Source organism: Nycticebus coucang, chromosome 5 (assembly GCF_027406575.1).
Source record: "Nycticebus coucang isolate mNycCou1 chromosome 5, mNycCou1.pri, whole genome shotgun sequence".
NCBI lineage: Eukaryota > Metazoa > Chordata > Mammalia > Primates > Lorisidae > Nycticebus > Nycticebus coucang.
Genome location: NC_069784.1, coordinates 22461326 through 22472034, shown reverse-complemented (window position 1 = coordinate 22472034; position 10709 = coordinate 22461326).

Below are 10709 nucleotides of genomic sequence, written 5' to 3'. Positions count from 1 at the left end.
CGCCAGATGAAAGCATCTAAATGAGTTAGAAGGAAATTATAATGCTAGCCATTGAGGATGAAAAAATATGAATAAGACAATGGCACAGGGTGAAGGGGAGGAATTGAGAGCTAGGAGATAAAATGAACATGACTGGGTGATAGATTGCAGAGGAGGGACAATTCAAGATCATTAGAATGGTGGAAATGACTGTGTCATGTAGTGGGTCAATACTTTTGGCTTTTTAAAACAATAGCTTAAGGCTTTTCTATTTTCATTAGTTGAAAAATATTACTTTTAGCAAGACAAGTTTGTGTAACCCACACAAAGGAGTTGTAAGAAAGGCTCAAAAAGTGTTAAGATATTTACTGTACCGCCACTACATTTTGAGTCAGAGAAGGCAATAATTAGCCAGTTTATTTCTTAGAAGGAATGAGATAGTGCTAGGAAGGATGTCCTTTCTCATTAAAAATCACAGGGTGAAAAGAATCCCTCCCACCATGCAAAGAGTTAGATGGTTGAGGTTATTAATTATAATTAATATTTATATATCCTCTTATAGTTTACAAATTTCTAGCATGATTTATCATGCCACTGGATTCTTACAGTATCTCTGAGGTAGGGGAGGCCAATATTATTATTGTACCTGAGATAAAGAGAGGTTAAGGGACATTTTCAAGGTCAGACCAAGAGCAAACAACTGTGTTGTAGACGCACAATCTGGTTTCCTGGTTTTCCAAATCTTGGGCTATTTCCTCTGCACTGTGTCTGTAGTTGGATCAGAGAGCAATGACAATGTGTGGGCCCTGTAGCCGGGGTGGTCAGCATGACCAGAAAGATAAAGAGATTAATGAGGTTCATAACCAGGCAGCTGGGGTGGCCTTCCAGCTATCCTTAGAGGGCAAAAGATAAAATGCAGCCTTGAGAGCAAAGACAGAACACCACATGGGCAGGGATGATGAGAGAAACAGGACCCAGAGCAGTGTTACAGAAATTATGGAGTGCTGAGATAAAGCAGCAGTGCCATGAACTTGATCCAGACTATGGGTGCCAAACTTGCCAGCACAACAGTTACTTGCAGAGGGTGTTAGCAATGTAGCTTCTCCAGTTCCAATTTAGAAACTTGGACTTAGAACGGAGTGTTCTGATTCAACCAATTTAGGGTGGGGGGAGGGGTCATAAATGAACCCCCTCCCCACTAGAAAAGCTGATAGAAAATGTCCATCAAAGAATCCAGAGGATAAAAGCAGCAAAAAATATCTAGAGAGATTTTGACGTTAGTGTAGCAAACTGTCGGCAATATTATAACTTTCACTTTTAAGAAATAGCAGAGGGACTCTAGGCCTCTTTTAGGAAATAATCTAGTAATATTTTTTGATGTCTATCTTGTACGCACTACTGGGCCAGGGACTGGGGTTGTAGGAGTAAGAGATTAAGAAAAATTTGGTCCTTATGCCTTACAGAGTTTACATTCTAGATAGAAGACTGATATTAAATACTTGTGTAGTTATTGTATAATAACTATTATTATCATATAACAGTACGAGCGTTAAGTGTTGAAAAAGAAATATGGGTTGTCAAGGGGACAGATAACAGGGGAGACTGACCTAGTCAAAGATCAGGCAAGGGTCCCCTTAGAAAATGGCATATTATTTCTGATCTTAAGGATAAGTTGGATTGGCCAAGAAAAGGCAGAGTAGAGGACAAAATACACATCTTAGGATATCCAGAACATTAATTAGCTGTTTCAAAAAATATTTATTGAGAACGTACAATATACCAAGTAGTCTTAGGTTCTAGAATGCAGCAGTAAACAAACAATAACAACAACAAATTCCTGCTATCCTAGGGCTTATATCCTAGTTTATGAGATAAGGAAAAGTTTTTAAAATGAATCAACAGGAAATTATCTGATAATAACAATATTATAAAATTTAAATTCTCCCCAAATTAATCTATTGATTCAATGCAATGCCAGTCAAAAATCCCAGCAAGATTTTTGGTAGAATTTGACAAACTAATTCTAAAATGTGTATGAAAACACACATAAAAATAAAGTCTTTTTTTTTTGTAGAGACAGAGTCTCACTTTATGGCCCTCAGTAGAGTGCCATGGCATCACAGCTCACAGCAACCTCCAACTCCTGGGCTTAAGCAATTCTCTTGCCTCAGTCTCCCAAGTAGCTGGGACTACAGGTGCCCGCCACAATGCCCGGCTATTTTTTGGTTGCAGTTTGGCTGGGGCCAGGTTTGAACCCGCCATCCTCCGTATATGGGGCCGGCGCCTTACCGACTGAGCCATAGGCGCCGCCCAAAAATAAAGTCTTAAGGAAGAATAAAATTAGAAAACTTTTACTACCGAATACCAAGATTTATTTTAAAGCAGTAGTTTAGGCAATGCAGTATTGGCATAAAGATAGACAAACAGACTGATGCAACAGAATGGAGTTCAGAAATAAATTTACCTTTGGTATGTGACAAAGTTAATGATTTCCTGTTTTATTTCTTTCTCCACCCATCTGTCGTTCAACAGAAGGTTGTTTAATTCCCATGCTTTTGTGTGGGGTTGAACGTTTTTGTTAGAGTTGGGTTCCACCTTTAGTGCCTTACGGTCTGAGAAGATACAAGGTAAAATTTCAATTCTTTTTATTCTGTTTATATTTGTTTTGTGTCCCAGGATATGATCAATTTTGGAGGATGTTCCATGGGGTGATGAGAAGAATGTATATCCTTTATCTTTGGGATGGAGTGTTCTATATGCATCTATCAAGCACAGTTGTTCTAGGGTCTCATTTAAACCTCTTATATCTTTGTTTAATTTCTGTTTAGAGGATCTGTCCAGCTCTGTAAGAGGAGTGTTAAAGTCCCTGATATTATGGTATTATCAGATATCATATTGCTCAGACTGAGTAAGGTCTGTTTCAAGAATCTGGGAGCATTTAAATTGGGTGCATAAATATTTAGAATTGAAACGTCTTCTTGTTGTATTTTTACCTTGACCAATATAAAGTGACCATCTTTGTCTTTTTTGACTTTAGTTGCTTTAAATCCATATGTATCTGAAAATAAGATTGCAACTCCTCTTTTCTTCTGAATTCCATTTCCAACCCTTGACTCAGAGTTTTTATTTGTCTTTTGAAGCCAGGTGTTTTTCCTGCAGACAGCAAATGGATGACTTGTGTTTTTTTGCAGTTTTTGGCTGGGGCTGGGTTTGAACCCACCACCTCCAGCATATGGAGCTGGCGCCTTACTCCTTTTAGCCACAGGGCCACCCAGCTTGTGTTTTTTAATCCAGTCAGCCAGTCTATGTCTCTTCAATGGGGAATTCAAGCCATTAACATTTATTGAGATAATTGATAAATGTGGTAGTGTTCTATTCATCTTATTTTGTGAGAGTCCATTGCTTAGTTTTATCTTTTGCATCAGTGTGGAAGTTAGGTTCTGTCCTTTAATTTCTGAGTTCTTACTTTGCTGCTGATCCATTGTGATGGTCAGTGTGTAGGACAGGTTGAAGTATTTCCTGTAGAGCTGGTCTTGTTGTGGCAAATTTCCTCAATGTTTGTATATCTATAAATGATTTGATTTCTCTGTCAATTTTAAAGCTTAGCTTAGCAGGATATAGAATTCTGGGCTGGATTAAAAAAAATGGAGACTTTACATCCTTCGTATTAACCTGGATGGACGTGGAAGACATTATTCTTAGTAAAGCATCACAAGAATGGAGAAGCATGAATCCTATGTACTCAATTTTGATATGAGGACAATTAATGACAATTATGGTTATGGGGGGGAAACAGAGAGAGGGAAGGAGGGAGGTGGGTGGGGCCTTGGTGTGTGTCACACTTTATGGGGGCAAGACATGATTGCAAGAGGGACTTTACCTAACAATTGCAATCAGTGTAAGCTGGCTTATTGTACCCTCAATGAATCCCCAACAATAAAAAAAAAAAAAAAAAGGAATTCTGGGCTGGAAATTGTTCTGTTTAAGTAGATTAAAGGTAGATGACCATTGTCTTCTTGCTTGGAAAGTTTCATTAGAAAAGTCTACAGTCACTCTGATGGATTTGCCCCTGTAGGTCAACTGGTGCTTACTCCTGGCAGCTTGCAGAATCTTTTCTTTTGTCTTGACTTTGGACAGGTTCATCACAATGTGTCTTGGAAAAGCTTGGTTAGAGTTGAGGTGACCTGGGGTCCGATATCCCTCTGAAAGCAGTATGTCAGCATCTTTGGTGATATTTGGGAAATTTTCATTTATAATATTCTCTAGTATGGCTTCCATTCCTCTGGGGCATTCTTTTTCCCCTTCTGGAATTCCTATAACTCGTATGTTGGAACGCTTCATAAAGTCCCATAATTCTGACAGTGAACGTTCTGCTTTCTCGCTCTTCTTTTCTGCCTCTTTAACTATCTGAGTTATCTCAAGAACTTTGTTCTCTACCTCTGAAATTCTTTCTTCTGAATGGTCTAACCTGTTGCTGATACTTTCCATTGCATCTTTAAATTCCCTAATTGAGTGCTCCAATTCCTTCAGCTCCGCTATATCCTTTTTATATTCTTCATATCGTTCATCTCTTATTTGATTCTGTTTTTGGATTTCCTTTTGGTTATTTTCCACTTTATTAGCAGTTTCCTTCATTGTTTCCATCATTTCCTTCATTGTTTTCATCATGTGTATTCTAAATTCCCTTTCTGTCATTCCTAACATTTCTTTATAAGTGGAATTCTCTGCAGCAGCTGCCTCATTGTCTCTTGGTGGGGTTGTTCTGGACTGGTTCTTCATGTTGCCTGGAGTTTTCTGCTGATTCTTCCTCATGAGTGATTTCTTTTATCTGTTTCCTTGCCCTAATTTTCCTTTCACTTCCTCTTGCTCTTTAAGTTCCCATGCCTGTGGACTAAGGTTTTGATGAGTCCTTTTGGTATAGGAGCAGAAGGATAAGAAGGTTGAAGAGCAAGAAGGGATGAAAGAAAGAAAAGAAAATAGAGAAAGTAGAGGGGGTGGGTAAAAGGGAATATTGACAAAAAGAAGAGAGAAACAGAAAGAGGGAGAAAGAACAATATAGGTGTACAGTAGGGTACTTTGACACAACCTTTAAAAAACTCCAACCTCGGGCGGTGCCTGTGGCTCAGTCAGTAAGGCGCTGGCCCCATATACCGAGGGTGGCGGGTTCAAACCCGGCCCCAGCCAAACTGCAACCAAAAAATAGCCAGGCATTGTGGCAGGCGCCTGTAGTCCCAGCTACTTGGGAGGCTGAGGCAAGAGAATCGTTTAAACCCAGGAGTTGGAGGTTGCTGTGAGCTGTGTGAGGCCGTGGCACTCTACCGAAGGCCATAAAGTGAGACTCTGTCTCTACAAAAAAAGAAAAAACCAACCTCTGGGTGTTTCCGGTTGTGTGTTTCCCTTGAGGTCAGCAGCTCTTTGCTAACCTGATTGGACACAGTACCTCACCTCCACCAAGTAGAAAGGAAAGACAAAAATGCTATAAATCAAACCAAAACAAGCAAACAGAAAACTTGATGGGATAAAATTGGATGAAAAGCCAAATAATAGGGGTAGAAACACTAGCAAAAATGAAGTTCTAAATATCGAAAAAGGCAGCAATGGGAAATTGTATTTGAACTAGAAAAATGGAGAAAGAAAAGAAAACAAAAGACAAAATCTGTACAGAAAAGGTTGACATTAAAAACAAAACAACAACAACAAAATAAAAACAAACAAACAACAACAAAAAACCAACCTAAAACGAAGTAGTATATATATCTTGTTGAATATTGTCTTGGCAACAGGTGGTCTGAGCAACAGGACTATGAGATGTTAATCATAATGCTGATAAGACTGGAGGCCTCCGGTGATTTCTCAAACTCCACAGGGTGGAGACCCTAAATCTCTCTTCAAACCTCTTAAAAGGCACTTTAAACTTATAAACCTGGCTAAGTAGAAGCTTTCCCAGGAAAGTGCTTGTTGCTGGGATCACTGCTGAAGTGGCTATCCACTTACCCAGTGTGTCAAAACTGGTCTCACCCTGCCCCTGAGGGTTAAGGCTGTAAGGCGGCTCAGTCCCCACCTTTAGGCTGCTCAGTCACTAGATTACAAGTTCCCACCTGATCCTTCCTCTGCAACCCTGAGAGCAGAGCTTGCTGGGGCAGTTCTCTCACAATTCTCCCTGCGGCCCACGGCTGAACACTATTAGCTCCATCTGGCTCAGTGGCTCAGTCTGGGGCCCTAGACAACGCCCAAAATTTCTCTGCACTCCTGCTCAAGCTCTCCCCAAGGCAGTTCAACTGAGTGCCAAGTCCAAAAACAACAAAACAGTTCACAGGTAAGGCCTTTTCAGTTTGCAGTCTCGCTGCTGCTGTACTTACAGCTGCCAGTGGAATTAAACCAAACACATGCAACCACTTGCCAGTTTTCCACTGTTTTTATTTTTCCTCTTGGGGTCCAGAAGTCTCTCACTGACTCCCTGTATTTTCAAAGGGATGATTATAGGCAGATTCCACCAGCCAGAGATACCTGGAGTCTTATCTCCCCAGACACCATGCCCAGTTGCAGGGAAACTGTCACTTGGCCACCATCTTGCTCTCACTTCTATTCTTTTTTTTTTTTTTAGAGACAGAATCTCATTTTGTCGCCCTCGCTAGAGTGCAGGGGCATCACAGCTCACAGCAACCTCCAACTCCTGGGCTTAGGTGATTCTCTTGCCTCAGCCTCCCGAGTAGCTGGGACTACAGGCTCCCGCCATAATGCCCGGCAATTTTTTGTTGCAGTTTGGCCAAGGCCAGGCTCAAACCTGCCACCCTCGGTATATGGGGCTGGCGCCCTACTCACTGAGCCACAGGCACTGCCCCATAATTATGTTATTTCTTGATTGGGGATGATATAATAATAGATAGATGTTCGCTTTGTAAAAAATCATGAAGCTATATACTTAGGATTTTTGTACTTTTCTATATGTATATATAAGTCAATTGAGACATTTAGTTTAGAATTAAGACTGTCCAAATCTCTTACTCTCTCTCCTTAGTAAGAAGATATTGGTGTTTACAACCTGAATATCAACCTATTAAGAAAATTTTACTGGGCTTTGTGGTGGGTGCCTTTACTCCTATCTCCTTGGGAGGCTGAGGCAAGAGAGTCACTGAAGCCCAAGAGTTTGAGGTTGCTGTGAGCTGTGTTGCCACGGCATGCTACCAAGTGAGACAGCTTGAGACTCTACCTCAAAAAAAAAAAAAGAAAGAAAGAAATAATAATAGTTGAAAATATTAGAGTTAAACATTTCATTAAAAGTGTTTAAAATTTATCCTTTGTGTGACTTAAGTATTTTCACATAATTACTTTTCAATTAGAGGATATTCTGGTATAATTATTTTTCAATTAGAGGATATTCGGGTATAATTGAAGAAAAATTACTTGATATAACAGGGTAGGTGAAGCTATCATGTAGTAACAATGTTCTCACCTCCCCTTTACTTCCTGCCCCCAACCACCACTCCCAAATTTCAATGGCTTAAAACTGCAAATGTTTATTTTTTGCACTTTTCAGTCTAATTTTTTTTTTTTTTCAGAGACAGAGTCTCACTTTGTCACCCTCAGTAGAGTGGCATGGCATCACAGCTCACAGCAACCTCCAGCTCTTGGGCTTAGGTGATTCTCTTGCCTCAGCCTCCTGAGTAGCTGGGACTACAGGTGTCCACCACAAAACCTGGCTGTTACATTTTGGCCAGGCTGGGTTCGAACCCACCACCCTCAGTATATGGGGCTGGTGCTCTACTCATGAGCCACAGGCACCTCCCTTCAGTCTAATTTTTTTATTGTTTATTTTTATTGTTCATTGAAGGTACAAAGAATTAGGTTACACTAATTGCTTTTGTTAAAGTTCCTCTTATAATTGTGTCCTGCCCCCAAGTGGTGTGGGATACACTGTGACCTCCCATCGGCCCTCCCCTTGCCCCACTTGCTCGTTCCCCTACCCCCCCTTGTATTAACTCATCTACTGTCTTCATATTAGAATTGAGTACATTGGATTCTTGTTTCCCCATTACTGTGATGTTTTACCAAGAAGAATGGGTTCCACCTCCATCCAGGTTAATACAAAAGATGTAAAGTTTCCATCATTTTTAGTGGCTGAATAGTATTCTATGATACACATATGCCATAGCTTATTAATCCATTCCTGTGTTGGTAGGCATTTAGGCGGTTTCCACGTTTTGGTAATTATAAACTAAGCTGTTATAAACAATCTACTGCAAATGTCCTTAAGGTAAAAGGATTTTTTTTCTTCTGGGTAGATGCCCAGTAATGGGATTGCAGGATCAAATGGGAGGTCTAAATTGAGTCCTTTGAGGATTCTCTACACTTCCTTCCAAAAAGGTTGTATTAGTTTGTAGTCCCTCCAGCAGTATAAAAGTGTTCCCTTCTCTCCACAGCCACACCAGCATCTGCAGTTTTGAGATTTTTGTGACGTGGGCCATTCTCACTGGGGTCAGGGTAGTTTTGATTTGTATTTCTCTGATGATTAGGGACGATGAACATTTTTTCATATATTTGTTAGCCATTCATCTGTCTTCTTTTTTTTTATACAACTCTGTATAGTTTAATAAAAGTACATTTTCTCAATTTTGAAGGTAGATTAATGATTAAGTTAATTTGTTGCCCATAGTAACCCTTAAAACTAGTCCTAAAAATAGCATCATCTCTATTTTATTTTATTTATTTTTTTATTAAATCATAACTGTATACATTAATGCATTTACAATGTACAATTACTGATTTGGGACAAATCGCATTTGGTACAATGTGCTGATTTGGTAATTTCCTTCTTAATCTCATCTATGACCCAGCTATCATTAAGCATAAGATTATTTAGTTTCCATATCTTTGTATAAGTATGAAGATTCCTGTTGTTGTTCAGTTCAACTTTTATTCTGTGATGGTCTAAGAAAATACAAGGAATAAATTCTATTCTTTTAAATTTGCTGAGATTAGACTTGTGACCTAAGATGTGATCAATTTTGGAGGATGTTCCATGGGCTAATGAGACAAATGTGTATTTGGTTTTATTAGGATGAAATGTTCCGTGGATCTCTGTTAAGTCCATTTGTTGTAGGGTCAAGTTTAAGTCTAATATTTCTTTGTTTGATTTATTTTTGGAGGATCTATCCAACACTGCCAAAGGGGTGTTAAAATCTCCCACTATTATGGTACAGGAAGATATCAAATTGTTTATGTCTGTTACAGTTTCCTTTATAAACTGAGGAGCATCTGGTTGGGCACAAAAAAATGTTAATAATTGAAATATCTTCATTTGAGTGTTTCCCTTGACAAATATGAAGTGACCATCCTTATCTTTCCTTACCTTTGTTGGTTTAAAGCCTATTGTATTTGTGAATAATATTGCAATACATGCTTTTTTTCTGATCTCCATTTGCTTGAATTATAGATGTCTATCCCTTCACCCTGAGTGTATTTTTATCCTTTAAGGTAAGATGAGATTCTTGTATGTAGCAGATGTCATGTCTATGTATCTAGTCAGCCAACCTGTGCCTTTTGAGAGAACAAATTAAACCATTCACATTAATTGAGAGAATTGATAAGCCTGGTAATGTTTTGGGTGTCAAGTTTTTCAAATGTCCAGTGGACATTTTTAATTCTTTCACCACTGTGAAAGTTGGGTTTTGTTCAAAACTTTCGGAGTGAGTTTACTTTGGTGGTGGAGCATTCTGCTGGTCATTGTGGAAGACGAGTCTGAGAATATCCTGGAAAGCTGGTTTAGTTATGGCAAATATTTTCAACATGTGTATGTCATTAAAGTACTTGATTTCTCCATCCCAACTGAAACTCAGTTTTGCTGGACACAGGATCCTGGTCTGAAAGTTGTTTTGTTTTAGAAGATTGAAGGTCAATGATCATCCTCTTCTGGCTTGAAAAGTTTCAGCTGAGAGATATGCAGTAATTTTAATATTCTTCCCCTTGTAGGTTATAATTTTCTTATGTCTGTCTGCTTGCAGAATTTTCTCTTTCATATTAATTTTGGCAAAGTTAATTACCATGTGTCTAGGCAATGCTTTATTTGGATTAAGTCATGCTGGGTTCTAAAACTGTCTACTATCTGAATTTCTGTATCTCTTGACATGCTTGGGAAATTCTCTAATATATCTTTCAGTAGAGCATCAGTGCCTTTAGGACAATCCTCTTCTCCTTCAGGAATTCCTATAAGGCAAATGTTTGCTCTTTTGGAGTGGTCCCACAAGTCTCTCAGGGAATGATCCATTTTTGCTCTTCACTTCTCTGCCTGTTTGAGTGTTTGGGAGCATTCAAAAGCTTTGTCTTCAATGTCAGAGATCCTTTCTTCAGCCTGCTCCATTCTGTTACTGAAGGATTTGTTGCCGTCCACCAGCCCAATCAATGACACAGAGATATCACTGCAGATGGAATGATTTATTAAGGGAAGACTGAGGCTCTCTCAGGCCTACAGCGATTGTACATCTTTATTCACCGTATTATATACCCAAACTCATCAGATAAGAATAAGTAAGAATAAAGAACAAAAGCATTAATTGAGACTGCTATAAAAAAGTTTCTTCTCAGCATAAATGTTGCAAAGCACATACACGTCATTTCTAAGTCTGGAGCATATGACTTGAAGATAAACTACAAGGACACCAGGCTGTCTGTTTCTGTTTGCCCACCTCCCTAACAAGTTAAATGAAGCTTTTGTGTAATTTGAAGTTAGGGAA